The sequence below is a fragment of the Canis lupus genome, chromosome 3 (assembly GCF_011100685.1).
Source record: "Canis lupus familiaris isolate Mischka breed German Shepherd chromosome 3, alternate assembly UU_Cfam_GSD_1.0, whole genome shotgun sequence".
Taxonomy (NCBI): domain Eukaryota; kingdom Metazoa; phylum Chordata; class Mammalia; order Carnivora; family Canidae; genus Canis; species Canis lupus.
In genome coordinates this window covers 76638326-76654083 of record NC_049224.1, presented here as the reverse complement: position 1 = coordinate 76654083, position 15758 = coordinate 76638326, and positions in this window count along the sequence as shown.

Genomic DNA, 15758 nt, shown 5'->3' with positions numbered 1-15758 from the left:
TCAGAGGCATGATTTATAAAATGTACATCTTAATGGTAATTACTAAAGTTGCTTTTAAATTCATATGTAAATTATTTTTTTTTTTTTTGTTAAAAGTCACCAGGTATTTTAAGGGAATATGTTTCCTTTCTGCAGTATAAATTGCTTATTTATCATTTAAATAGAACAACAGCTTACTTTGTCACAGAAAGTTCTAAGGATGGAGTCCATTTCCAGATTCATCAGGCCCAGAGGAAGATATTCGATGTAGTTGCTATGTAATGAAACTACTAGAGATAAATTGTTTTAAATCTATTATATCAGCAATCAGGACAATTTTGAAGAAGAATAAGGGAGAAAATTTGCCTAACAAAATATCAAGATTCAGTATGCAGTTAAATAAATGAAAATATTTAAATATTTACTTATTTAAATGAGTTCATTTTTAGTTTCACAACAGTTATGTACATAATGATTAATGGAATTAAACAGAAATTCTAGAAAAAATATATAAACATAGATGTTTTATATATATCAGAGATGGCATTGCAAATCTGGATAAAAGATGAAGTCATCAGTAAATGGCACTTGGAAAACTAGTGTCCGGTATCCAAAAGAGAAAGAAAGTTACTTCCTTATACCAGTAAAATCCATTTTAGAGGAGAAATGACTCAAATGTTTAAAAAAATAGTCTATAAAACTTTTAGAACAAAACATTGAAGGCCCTCTGTTTCATATCAGAGTAAGGCAAAATATCTTAATTGAGGCACAGAAAGCACAAAAGCACAAGATACACGTTTTACAAATCATACCTCTGATTAAAATTAAGAGAATAACTAGCATTTTAGATCTATATTTTTCAATATGCATAAGTGAATCAGTTTTTCATATGTAGATACAATCTTTCTGTGATTTTGATGATACAACTTTGAATTTATAGAGATTTGACATCTTTAGGATATTGAAACTTCCCAAATATAAAAACCATGTATCTCTACATTTCTCTGTTTATTTTTACATCTTTCAGTTACGTTTTTTACTATTCTCCATGGAAGGTCTTTGTTCATGTTTTGCTAGTTTTATTCCTTAGTACTTCATATTATTTCTTGATATTGTATCTAAGGACATTTTACTGACTAATGATTTCTAACTGATGTGAAGGAATGCAGTTGGTTTTTGAAGGCAGACGCTTAAGTCACTGAGGCACCCAGGGGTCCGTGAAATATTTTTAATTCAATTTTTTCATCTTCTGATTAGAAAACGATGCATCCAATTTCTATTGCACTTGTGTACATTTGATTTGCGTGTGTGTAGTCATCCTTAAAAATATAACTTTACATTTGACCTAATCAAATCTAAAGCTAACTAATATTTCTATCTTCCTTCCACTGGTTTCAGTGAAAGGATGAGGAGTGGAAAAGCTTGATACAACTTTTGTGTGAAGGTCATCTGTATGCTGGAACCTTGTTATTAGGAAGGGTTTGGACATCTGAGAAGTGTGGACCATATTTTCAGAGATCCCGAAAACTCTAGTGCTTTTCCTACTAACCCCACTGGTGGTAATCACTATATCTTTAATCTTACCTTTAAACCATTATCCCTGTCCATTTGTAGTTGATTTTGGGGCAGATTCCATGCTCCATTTATCTGTGTGTTGTTCATTTACTTGAGACTGGCAAATGAGACCTCTTGTTTCATTGAGATTTCATTTTTATTGTGTGGAATGAAGGGCAGAAAAATAAAAATAGAATAAGGAAATGTCAAATTGCAGTTAATGATTGAAATATTCTCAAATAATACATAAAAATAAAACATAAGAGATTGTCCTTGAAAGAGACTGGATTACATTGGATAGACACATGTGGCTTCACCAAGGTGATGACATTAAAGCTAATATTTTAATATACCTCTAAGCTCCTAATGCATTTTAGTGGTTTATAAAGTTAGTAGCTGCTTGATAATTGTGTGTTATATTTAACTGAATATTTGTGTAATCACTTAAAATCCTGATAGCTCCTTGTAGTTTTCTGTCACTAAACTAAGCCAACAGATAAAAAGTTATCTCTATAGTAAATAACTTTTTACTAGTCATTAAAACTGTAATAAAAGGGAGAAAAATGCCAATCCTGAAGTACCTTTGGGTGTCAATCTTATGAAGTATAACTAGTAGCCCTCATTTCTACTCCCAGTCCCTTTGCTGAATTTTCTTTTAATGGTATTGTCTATATTCTACAAAGTATACCCTTAAAAATCAATTTATTCTTTTAAACTTTTCAATCAAGAGTCTACCTTCAGTTACTTTTATTGATTTTTCATATGTTTTCTAGCTAATATACGAATATATAACTCTTCAAGTGTTAATGTTCATTACTGACAAAGCAAAATCAAAACAATTGTTAAGAAATGTCTCTAGTTCATCATAGAGAAGTGTTCCCTATGTTAGTTTTCTATACTACATAACAAATGCAATGACTTAAAATGACACACATTGACCATCTCAGTTTCTGTGGGTAGGGAAATTTGAGGCTTAACTGGGTTTCCTACAAGACTACAGCAGAAAAAAAAATAAAAAAAAAAAAAAAAGTCTACAAGCAGGATGATGGCCAGGACTGGTGCTTATCTGAAGGCTCAACTGGGGTGGATCCAATTGCATACTCGTTCAGGTTTACTGACAGTTCGCAACCTTGAGGCTGGAGAGTTCATGGTAATTTACTACTTTAAAGCCAGCATTAGAGACAGAGTCTCCAGAGTGAGTCTGTTTGCTAAGCAGGGTCTTCTTTAATAAAATGCAATCCCAGAACTGACATCCTATCACTTTTCTTGTATTTCATTAATTAGAAGCAAATCACAGCACCTCCTGTGTTTCCTGAAGAGGATTGCAGGAAGTTATGGATATTATGAGGTGAGGACCATGAGGAAACCTTCAAATCTGTCCACCACAGTATTTTTTTAAGTTCCCTGCTTTTATTTTTATTTATTTATTTATTATTTATTTATTTATTTATTTATTTATTTATTTTTAAAAAAATTTTATTTATTTATGATAGTCACAGAGAGAGAGAGAGAGAGAGAGAGAGGCAGAGACATAGGCAGAGGGAGAAGCAGGCTCCATGCACCGGGAGCCCGATGTGGGATTCGATTCCAGGTCTCCAGGATCGCGCCCTGGGCCAAAGGCAGGCGCTAAACCGTTGCGCCACCCGGGGATCCCAGTTCCCTGCTTTTAGATGAATCTTTCATATATCATAAATTTTGTGCAAAACATCTTTATCAAATATGTTATCATCAATAATTATAACAATCATAAGATAGTATTTAGGCAGTCCTACTGTCATACATCACCTAACATATCCTTTGAACAACATTAGCAGGTAGCAGCAGCGTAACTACTCTATGCCTGAGGAAACAGAAGCCCAGAGTTATCTACACTCAAATTCACATAATCTGTAAGTAGCAGAGCTGGAATCTGAATACCTATTTCCTAATAATAATTCCAATGCTCCAATTTACCACTTTGCTTCACTGGGGAATGCCATTACAAAGCTTGGTTTCCTCAAACTCGGCAAAACAGATGTAACTTCAGGAAGCCATTTGCTGCCTCCAAAATCTAGTGTATCTGTTTACCACTTAATGATTGGAAGAAATTAATAACACTTTATTCCAGCCATATGGAGGAAAGAGAGTACAATTATCTTCTTAGCATTTCTGTGCTGGGAGCTGCTTCTATTTCCCCTCTTTCTGGCCTGTCCTAGCCAGCTGTTACATCCACAAGGAGTTGGATGAATCCTTTTCCTCAAAAAAATGCTACAAAGCTATCTCTGTGTCCATAGTTGACCCATAACTAAATGATTCAGCTCTCCTTTTTCCATAGTATAATCATTTTTAAAAGGAGAAGACATCTTTCTTTGGAATATTTAAATTTACTAAACAAAGGAAATATATTTTAAGCAGTTCACACAGGCTTCTTCATACAAGAACAATAGCAAAATCACAAAGAATGATCTTTGTGCAAATAAATTAATTAAATTTTACTCAAGGTGAGAGAATGTGTGAATTTATTATTTGATATTAAGGGTCAGTGGCATTCCCTTTGTAGTCATTTGAAATGTCTGGTGTTTATCCATGTTTGTTTAAATGTCCTGGTTGGAATGTTTGCCCAATTATCTTGTGTTGCCTTCATGAGCCTTATAAGAGCAAAGTACAGAATGAATATATGTTTTGAAGAGCATGGAGGAGTTGAGCTTATGGGAAAAGAAACCAATTATGAAAACAGGTAGTGCTTGAGGACATGGACTGAGCTGATAAAGACAGGTGAGCAGTAACTGTGTCAATAGGAGGAAAGGGAAAGAGGGAAGGCAATACATGACTTTACTAAAATTGTACTCTGTCCATTTCAAAATTTTGCTCTGGATAAGTAAAAAGCATTGAGAAAATATGGTTCTGAAAATTCTTTGAGATTTTGATAAAGCTTAGGAATTCCCAAAGGAAGTCCAAAGGATTGAAAGTAGAGTGCTGTATTTGAGGTTATTCACTTTGTTTAATCATAATTCACACACATCTGAAAAGGACTAGTTAAATTCATTACTTACTTAGGCAAAGAAGAATTGCCAACAAATGTGGTTTTCTTGCTAAACAAAGAAAGAAGCAAGGCTGTTACATTTTTGAGGGGAAGTGTGGATTTTATATTCAATGTAAAGGGAGCACCATTTTGATGCACGATAAAAAAAGGAGAATTCTAAGCACATAGCATCGAGTCTGCCTTCAAAAACCTGTTTTCTTGGAAGTTATAACATTAAGATAAATGTGTAGAGTCAGGTCTGCTGTGTTTTCTGTGAAAGCTCTAAGCTTCAGAAGTAAAACTGAACTGGAGATGCTGAGAGTTTGCAGGCAGTACTTGACTCACATTACTAGATCAAAATTAAATAGAAGTGAGGACAATGTGATATACAAGGTTCAGATTCTTTAGATCAGAATGGAATGTTCCATTCTTAGATTTGAAAAGATCAATACTCTTAAATTGAAATTTTAGGGAAAAATTATCTTGTTTCCAATGAACATTCTTATGTCACTAAGTGAGATCACAGAGATTCAAGTGGGTTAAGGGACAGGGTGGGGGAAGTTAAAGGAAAAAGCAATATCTAAAATCTACCAGAAAAGAGGATGCTTGAGTGGCTCAGTGATTAAGCCTCTGCCTTCAGATCAGGGTGTGATACTGGAGTCCCAGGATCAAATTCCACATCAGGCTCCCTGCAGGAGCTTTTCCTGGGCCTATGTCTGTGCCTCTCTCAATCTCTCTTTTTCTGTGTCTCTCATGAATAAATAAATAAAATCATAAGTAAATAAAATAATTAAATCTACCAGAAAGGAAAAACAAAAAGAAGTGTGTTGTGCTTGTATTTGTGTGTGTTTATTTTTTAAATAAAGAAATTAGTTTCATGTTGACATCACAAATCCTAGAGCACCTACTCCTCAACAAGAAATCATCTGTTTTATGATATATCTAAGAATTGATAATATTAATGTCCAAATTGAAAAAATCTTAGCTGAAATGGGAAAAAATCATAAATGACAATAAAAAAGATTTTAGCATTTCTTATTTCCAAAAAGATAAATTTTTCAAATAGTCCAAGGAGATGTGGTCTAGGTATGCAATGGAATATTACTCAGCCATTAGAAACGACAAATACCCACCATTTGCTTCGATGCGGATGAACTGGAGGGTATGATGCTGAGTGAAGTGAGTCAATTGGAGAAGGACAAACATTATATGGTCTCATTCATTTGGAGAATATAAAAAATAATGAAAAGGAATAAAGGGGAAAGGAAAGAAAATGAGTGGGAAATATCAGTGAGGGAGACAGAACATGAGAGACTCCTAACTCTGGGAAACGAACAAGGGGAAGTGGAGGGGGAGGTGGAAGGGGAGGTGGGATGGGGTTGGGGGTGACTCGGTGACGGGTTGAGGGGGCACTTGACGGGATTAGCACTGGGTGTTATACTCTATGTTGGCAAATCAAACTGCAATAAAAATATATACAAAAAAAATACTCCATGACCAAATGATGTAAAAAGTTAAATTGATTTTAAAAACAAAATTAGGGGTACCTGGGTGGCTCAGTGGGTTGAATATCTGCCTTTGGCTCAAGTTGTGATCCTGGAGCCCTGGGATTGAGTCCCATATCAGGCTTCCCTCAAGGAGCCTGCTTCTCCCTCTGCTTATGTCTCTGCCTCTCTCTGTTTGTGTCTTTCATGAATAAATAAAATCTTTAAAAACAAAAACAAAATGAGAATTTTTAATATCAGGTATTCTTTACTACTAAAAACTATAAAAAACAAATTGAAATAGAAAAACCTACCATGTTCTTGACTAGAAAACAAATAATAATATTCTCAAAATTAGTATAGAATTTTAATATAATTATAATTTGAGCCTCAATATTTATGATGGAGAAAGGGAAAGTTGGGTGAAATAAATGTAATTAAATGTGGGAAAATGACATGCTTAAATAAAGATAAGAACATTGTAAAAATAAAATAATAATCATAAATGCTTTGCTTTACCACTTGTTAAAATATGGCATAAAATTTTTATAATCAAAACAGCATAGGATTGTTATAGAGGTAATCTACTAAACAGTAGATCAGAGTGGAGAATCCAGAAATAGAAGCAAATATATATGTGAACTCATTTTTTTAAAAAGCTTCAATTTCTGGGGTACCTGGGTGGCTCAGTGTTTGAAAGTCTGCCTTCACCTCAGGTCACGATCCCGGGGGTCATGGGATTGAGTCCCACATCAGGTTCCCCACAGGGAGCCTGTTTCTCCCTCTGCCTATGTCTCTGCCTCTCTCTTTGTGTCTCTCATGAATAAATAAATAATAAAATATTTAAAAATAAATACATAAGCTTCAATTTCAATTTGAAGAGGAAAATATTAATAGTGTCAATAAAACAAGCTATCTAGAATAAAATCATATTATGTAGCACTACCTCACTCTATATTTAAAAAGAAATGAATTATAAACTCAAACATTAAATGAATAAAACAAATAAATAGAACATTTACAGTCATTTAGGATAAAATAAGCTAAGGATAAGCATATAAATTCTAAGTAAGGAAGTTAAGAAATCATAAAGATTTGACTATGAAATGAATTCTGCTATAATATTTCATAGACAAGATCAAATGCATCTGAGAAACTGGGTAACATGGTTATACAAATAAAGAAAACTATAAATATTAAATATGGTAGTTATAAATTGATAACTACAGGTTAAAAAAACTAATGGATGGGTAAAAAGTTACATAGGCATATCACAAGGAGCCATGCCGATGGCCAATGAATCAGAGAAAACAAATTCAAACTCAGTAGTCATTAGGGAATGGACATTAAACAAAACAGTGCTCATTTTACCAGATTGAAAAAAAATAGGAAGTAATAATTACCACTGATTTTCGAGATGAAATGGAAGATATCTCATGGATGATTTCTGGAAAGTTCTGTGTCTTTGGAAAGCAACTGGCAAAATACATTTCACTTGAAGGTGTCAGGCTCTCCCAAACAATTCTAAACACACATACTTTAAGATATGTAAGACAGACAACGTATTACAACATCTTTTGTAGTTACAAAACATTACAAGCTAACCACCAACAATGGGATGGTTGGATGAATTGAGGGCAGGTAATACCATCAAACAATTAATCAGAGTTATAAACCAGATGATTCAAAAAGATTTTTAAGAATTGTGGCTGAAGGCAGAGAACAACAAAGCAATGTGACTTCACGCAGCAAAAAATGACCACAAGTTTCTGCATATTATTTATCACTACAACTGTAATTCAGGCTTATGCAGCAGGAATCTAAGAGGTTGTTGGGGCCTAGAAAAGGCTATAAAAAGATGCATGAGAAATTATGAACTTAGGAGTTTAGGGCAAAAAATGAAAATCATCACAATCTGCAAAATGAATTATATTCATAAAGTAAATGATAATATGATATATATATGTATATAGAAAAAATGTATGAAATGAAATCTCTAAAATATAATTGGTGTTTAAGTCAGAGTCATAGAATATGTTTTTTATATATTTTTTATTTTTTATATTATTTAAACGTTTCATGATGATGATGACAAGGGGAAGAGAGAAACGATAATTTCAGGAAGACGGATACAATTTTTATATTCTATAGCTGTAGTTCAGAAAAATACATGGATTTTTATATTTTAGAGGATATAAAGTCTTAGGAGGTACTTAACCTTTTATGCAGCATTTCTTCCTACAAGTGGGAACATTTTAAAGGGACATGACTTTATTTTCCATGCAAATTGTTTGCCTTTTTGGTTTTCATCTCCTGTTACTGGTAGGGAGGAAGCCTATTTTTTCCAAAACTGCAGGTTACCAGATCAGCAGGAAGCCTGCCATCTTGTAAGCTTCCACATATTTTTTGGTCTTAAATCCCAGTCTATACCTATGAGACCAAATGCCCATGGATGAGTGAGTTTTCTACTTTTCACGAATTATTAATTACCTTTCCAGAAAAGTCTAATGGTTTCCAAAGTGATATGCACTCACATAAACACATAGTTTTCTTTTTCTCTTGTTATATGTTCAAAATTAAAGGTCTTGAAGGCTAAAGTTAGAATATTATCCTAATCTGGCAATGATAAAAAATAAAGAGAATGCAAAAAAATAACAATATATAACCCAAGTACTGACACATTCATAACCTGTACTGTTTTCTTTTGTCACATGGGGTATTAATATTTTATAAAAAGTGAGCAGATGACATACATAAACATATAGTTAGTACAAAAGAAATTATTTTACCTAATTGTAAAAACTAAGTTCTCTCTCATCTGAAGTATTGAATTGAGGCCAAAAATAGCGCTTTAGTTTAGTTTTGTTTTGTTTTGTCTCAATAATAGAGTATTTTCTGTTTAGATGTCTGTTTTCTTTAAACATGAGTTTTTTCCCCTTGACAAGTCAAACCCTAGAAAATAACAACAGCAACTTTTAATTTATTTTAAACTGAGTATTATTATTCAGATTTACTATCAAAGTAATTAATGGTGACAACTGGGCATAATATTCAGCTAATAAATGTTATGCCTTATAAGCCACAGAGGAGTGAAATCTAACATGTTCCAAGGTTAAAGGAGACAAAGGAATGAAGATCAATCTGGGGAAATTTACTACTGCATTTGTATGAAGTGTCATGGATATGAATCCTGTTTCCAGCCTGTATCTCAAGTACAAAGTAATTGCTGGGATTCAAATTTTTTTTTTTTTTAGTCTGTAAACCTCCTTTTATAGAATATGTAAATATAATCAAGGAGGAGAAACATATGTGTCATGAATAGTTTGGATTGCTTATTGATGATCTCATTTCTGTATTTAAAAGCATATAAATTATAAAGACTTTTCAACCCTGTTGATTATTTTAAAACAGAGTCATATATTAAAACATCTTAGATTCCTGCTACATAAACCCAAATTACAGTTGCCAGAATCAAACTTTAGTTGATTCATACTTTATAAGTTTTAAGCCCATTTTAAAAGATAATTGGGACATCTTTTGTATAAATATGACTAAAGTGGTTCTGTATCTCCATAACCTACAAACATACACACATTCATACATTCACACAAACTGTTCTCCACTACAACCCTGTAGCTTTCAGCAAACTCAATCCAAATTTTGAGTGCATTAAAATCCTATGAATGCTGAACAGTCCTAGCTGAATTACAATGTCCTCTGGTCCCTAAAGCCCTAATAAACTTTCAAAGTTTACCTCAAATTTCCTGGAATATCCTTAGCCTCATATCCTCCAAACCAGAAATAATTGCTCCTTCTTTTTCACTCTATTCCAGATGAGTTGACACATACTACCTTGTCATTTGTGCTACAAGCATTTGTTTACATTGAGTTTATCCTGTGAGGAAAGGTTTTCCATATTAATTATGTATCCCTAGTAACTAAATTCCCCAATACATAGGATGTGTACTTCCCCATATTTCTTCAAAATGCAATCTGAGTGCTCCTCCTCTTTCTTCATGGTTTGTCTATTAACATATGGAATAATTTAGATGAACTTTAAGTATTTGCCTTGTTGAGCATCATTTACCAAGTGTAGCTTTAAGCAAACTGAACACTTTTTCCAGAGGAACTGCTTTAAAAAATTCTCTAGACTAAGTTAAGAAGAGTCCCTAAGTCCTTTATCTGACAGAATGACAGATTCACTAAACAGATCAGTATTTTTAGGGGGGAATTATTTCAGTTTCCCAATCATCGAGGACCTAAAGTCAAAGATATGCACACCAAGATTAATTTCAAAAAATGCCAAGAGACTTTTCTTGAGACTTTTAGTGCAATCATTAACACTGCCTGCTATGCACACATTGAATAAATAGCCTAAGAGGTCTGAAACCTAGTGTCTTCCCTGGAATTTCTGTTGAGTCGAATTTTTCCTCTTACTCCCTTCCCTCTGCAAAAAAAAGTTTTTTAAAAGAACAATCTAACTTTAAGAATGGACACATTGAACTAAGTACTGATTCAGTTCTGACGCAGAACCGATTCAACCAAAGAATACTTCATCAAAATCTATTATGCACCAGGCACTATATCATATGGCAATGCACATTGGTACAGGACATAATCTGCACTCTCGTGGAGTTTAGACACAAAGAGGCAGAGACAGACCATAAAAGTGCATAACGTCGTGTAATATAATTTTAAATAAAGAATAGTGCTTCAAAGGACTGACAGCCAGGAACAGTGAGTGACTGGTGGGGAGTAACATTTTCAATAAGTTGCATAGCAAATTGAGGATGGAGTCTTTCAGCAGAGAGTCGAATCTGACATTTGGTCACAGGAGGAGAAGCCAGTTTAGGAAGTCAAGATACAGATAGATATTTGTGATGGAGGAGGAAACTAAGGAAACCAGAAGTTGCCTGATGAAAGTAGGTCGAGTTTTTTAAACTTTTAATGGTCTTTCAGTGTCCTAATCTTAAACATTAACAAATAACCAAGAATCACCAGATACTTGATAAATGTTTATTTATTGAGAAAGAAATACTAAACTAAACAGAACAAGGAAGAGAATAGAACATCAATACCAGGAATAGAAGTCCTTAGAAAATAATAGGTTGAATTAAAAGAATTCAAAGAAAATATTATATCCAAAAGCATGTTAGTACTATTTAGCTTATAAACTATGGGTATGTATATAAGTAATGAAAATAATAAACTAAGAAATTCTTTTATATAATATATTAAGCAGATTGCCTTCATTTTTAAAAAAGTAAAATGTATATTTTATGCTAAATTGTGACAGATGAAAAAAAACAAGTATAAATATCACTCTTGATATAGGGCTTTCTCTCATTTATCAGCTGAAGTACTATGATTCTAAGTAACAGAAAACACAATACACACTGACATAAAAATGATAAAGTCTAGAGGTAATTTGGCTTTCCTGAGGATCAACTCAATCTATGGTTCTGGTTTCTCTGTGCTACTGTTGCTAAATGTGCCTTCATCTCTGTGTGTCCTTCTTCTGGCTGTTTTCTTCACTTGCAAAATGATCCAAGTATTTCCTGTGTTGACATTTATCCTTCACAATAGTCAGAGAAAAAGAGCTCTGGAAACTCAATAACTTTCCCAAAAGATCCAAGGAGCCTTTAATGGTGACTGAATTGCTCTGTGGGTGAGGAGGCTGTTATTGAACTAGCCTTTTGGAAAGGGGGATGGAATCACGTTTATGTTCTTCACCTGGAACTGAGAGTACAGTTAGGTTTCCCTGAGTCATAGGACTATATGAATGGTTGTCCTGGAAATAAGGGAAGTGGAGCCAGACAGGGAGGAGTCAGACAGGGCTGTCCATTACAGTCAGTCCATTACACTGGAACATTATTTATCATGCAAAGGTATTTAGAGCATATGCTACTACCATACTAACAAAATAATTATTTAAAAAAATATCAGTTTCAGGCAGCCTCAGTGGCTTAGCAGTTTAGCATCGCCTTCAGCCCGGGGCATGATCCTGGACACCCAGGATGGAGTCCCACGTCAGGTTCCTGGCATGGAGCCTGCTTCTCCCTCTGCCTGTGTCTCTGCCTCTCTCTCTCTGTGTGTGTGTCTCTTATGAATAAATAAATAAAATCTTAAAAAACCCTGATATATATATATATATATATATATATATATATATATCAATGTTTCAATGACCAAATGGATTAATGGCAGGCACAATAAGAAGACTACATATAAGAATTGATGAATAATAAAAGGAAACAGCATTCCAAAAACTTATACCTGAGTATAAGTTTACTATGAAGAACCAACACACTTACCCTTGCAGAGACATTATTGCATCCCATAGGATAGAATCATTGGTTCTTGAAGCCTACTGTAGCCTATTCAGCAAGGTGGGAGAGACTATGGAAAGGGAGAAATTCTAGTGGTATCATATAAGCTGAATTATTTGACAAATATTTTAGCATTTCAGGTTAATGTGAAGTTTCATAAAGCTAGTGAATGCCCTCTAAAATGCCTCTCTAACTCTCAGAAATAGCAATTTAAAATCAAAGAAAGACTTTCCTTTCTGTCTTTCTTTCCTTAAGTTGAGTTTTCTACATTACAAGACAGGATTAACAAGAAGTCAACTTTCATTCAGATGGCTAGTTGTGCCAAATCCCTTTGTGCTTTATTTCTAGTGTTTATATGACATTTAAAGCACCTTTGCTTTGTTGATAGATATTGAACACCAGTAATTGTACTACCTGAGTTAATTAGGCAACTAGAGCATGTTTACCATGCCTATCAATTTTCTGTCTAGCAGAATATCTCAAAACCAGTTAACAAGGAAGAACAGTGTGAAATGCTTGCTTAATTGTGTATACAGTATTCTCTAAAGCTAACCAATGACCTCAATTAACAAATCGAGGTTAGCGTTGTTCATTTCATTGTCGTTTTGAGCCTTCTGCGACTGCTTTCCCAAAACCAAGACTTTATCTTGCAGAAAAGCTTTACTGGGTTTGCAGTAAGCAGAGGGAGAATTGTCAAACCGTGAAGGAAATTATGCAGACTTGGGTTTAACCTAAACCTGAGTACAGCCACAAAGAACAAAACAATTTTAGCATGTTATTTTTCTTTTCAGAGTGCCTTAAGGATGTATGATTAGGAAAAACAGAATTTTATGTCTTCATATCATGAACTTCTTTGGGAGATATACCAGAATGTTAATAAAATGCTAGGTATTGTACATATAATTTTCCAGTGACAGGAATGTACTCTCTGCAGCATTAAATAAGCTGTGTCGTTATCTTGCACATTAGCTTCATAACTTAAAATAAACTTTGAACATAGCTCAGATATTTCCAGTGGTTGGAGCCTATCATTAAAAGAGGAAAGGGATGAGACTGATATTCTTTAATCTAAGTAGACTTTTACTTGTAGAAAGTTAAAAAGATAATATACTCAGATTTTTTTTAACTCTTTGTGTAAAACCTAACTTTTAAGACTAACCATAGACACAGGGCAGCATCAAATAAAGAAAAAATAGTTAAAACTTACTAAAATTGGACTACATCAAATAAGTTATTCAAAAATTTTAAAAAATTTTGAATGCAGAATTAGTCCTTCATATTCACAACTAAGCATGTCATATTCTCCTCACATTATATTTTATAAACTCACACAGTGTATTCAATTTCCATTATAAGCTCTTCCAACTCTGGTTATAATGAGGAGAAATTGCAGTGTCTTGAATGCACTCTAGGAAAAATATTAAAATATTCTACTATCATCACTGTACTATCTGAACAACCTAGCTTCATTTTTATTACTTCTTTCTATATGCCAGAAAAACTTTTTAAAAGATAATTAAATGATGGTGAAATCCTTTCATTTATTTATTGAGAAACAAAATATTCTGTAGAAAGTTTTAAGTTAGAGAACGGATGGAGAAAACAGAAGGAAAATATTACACCCTATTTCCCTCTTATAAGAAAAGAAAGGGAAGAATTTTACTAACATTTATCTCCATTGTTTTAAACATTTTCTGGCAATTTGGAACAAGAAGTTGAAAAAATAGCAACCTCTGTATTAATCTAGAATATCTATTTTTTCTATGATTCTGCCAATATTCATTAAAATTCTGTTTTCCATGTTTTTATTATCTCCCCCAAATAACCGTTGTTTATTGTGCTTAATACCTCTTTAAACTAGTTGGCTGAAAAGTGGCAATGTAGAAAATAATTTTGCTCATCATTTACAATAACCCCTCCCTACCTGCTTCCTAATAAGAGAAAGCATGATTTTGAAGTATGGGTTCTAGAATCACACAGATACTGGCTTGAATTAAATTTCTTCTTAATATTAGCTAAATAATTTTATGTGGGTTAATTTTCTGAGCTTGAATTTCCTCATATTCTAGGTTAGAATAATAATAATAATAATAATAATAATAAAATTTACCTCAGAGATTTGTTTTTTGAGATACTACTCCTCAGGAGTGTTTCTTTTATTGTATACACAAAGTAAATATTAGCTATTCATTTGTTATTGCTATCACCATCATTATTATGGATTCAAGATGAATACTGAAGTCCATCCTTCCCTTCCTGATAGAATTCTAAGTCATAAAAAACAAATGCAAAATCGATGAGGATTAAAGATCTGAGAAGTGTAGCTATATAGATACATTTCCTAATCCTAGGGGTATTAAGAAAAAATCTTTATAAAATAAATGGGTATTTGCAAGATAGGATAATCTCATGTTTTCAATCTTAGACTCTTGTATAAAAATCACACCATGTATAAAAAAAGTTCAGAGTCCATGATTTGCTCTACTTCCTTCCTCCATGATAAAATAGACTTCAATTCCCTTAATAGTCCTACTTAGCTCTTTAAAAAAAAAAATTATATGGGGGCACATGGGTGGTGAACTCGGTTGAGCCACAGACTCTTAGTTTTAGTTCAATTTGTGATCTCAGAGTCTTAGGATCCAGCCCCAAATAGGATCCATGCTCAGCCCTAAGTCTCTAGAATAGCAGGTCTTTTATCATGGGTTAGCTCCAAGAGATCTATGCATACATTGAATTGAATGCAAATATTGGTATAGTTTCCTACATTGACCTCCAAGCCATGTTTGACTTTACCTTGTTCTTTCTTCAGATTTTCACTAGAACCAGAACTATTTTTTGAAATGAAAAATACAATACCACCAGGACATCTGCTTAAGTAAGCCATATTAGCATTTTCATAATCTTTAAGATAAATACCAAAATCCTTAGCTTGAATTGGAAGACTCTATACGGTTTGAATTTTATCAACCAAAGTGATTCCATTTGTTTCCTTTCACTTTGCTAAAATATATCTACTCCCTACCACTCCATCAACACAGGATCTTCCTACATGCTGCTCTTTCTGCCAACATGCTGTGACCTCCCTTCCCCAACACACCCTAGTTCATCCTTTGGATCTCCATTAGAATATCTTTTCCTAACTTCTTTAATTAGTGTAGAAATTCCATCATATCTTTTCAAGTATCATGAAGCCTTCAATGTAATTTTTATAACAGCTCAACTTTAAATTTACTTATGTATTAATCTCATTAATTTTTGCCACCTACACCATACTACAAGTCCCTTTTCAGAAAGTATTTGCTCTGGGTCTATTCACTTTTGAATCACCATCATTTGGCACAATGCCTGGCAAAACAGATGCTTATTAAATGAGGGCATAAACTTTTTTAAAAATGAGAAAGTTAAAAAGAA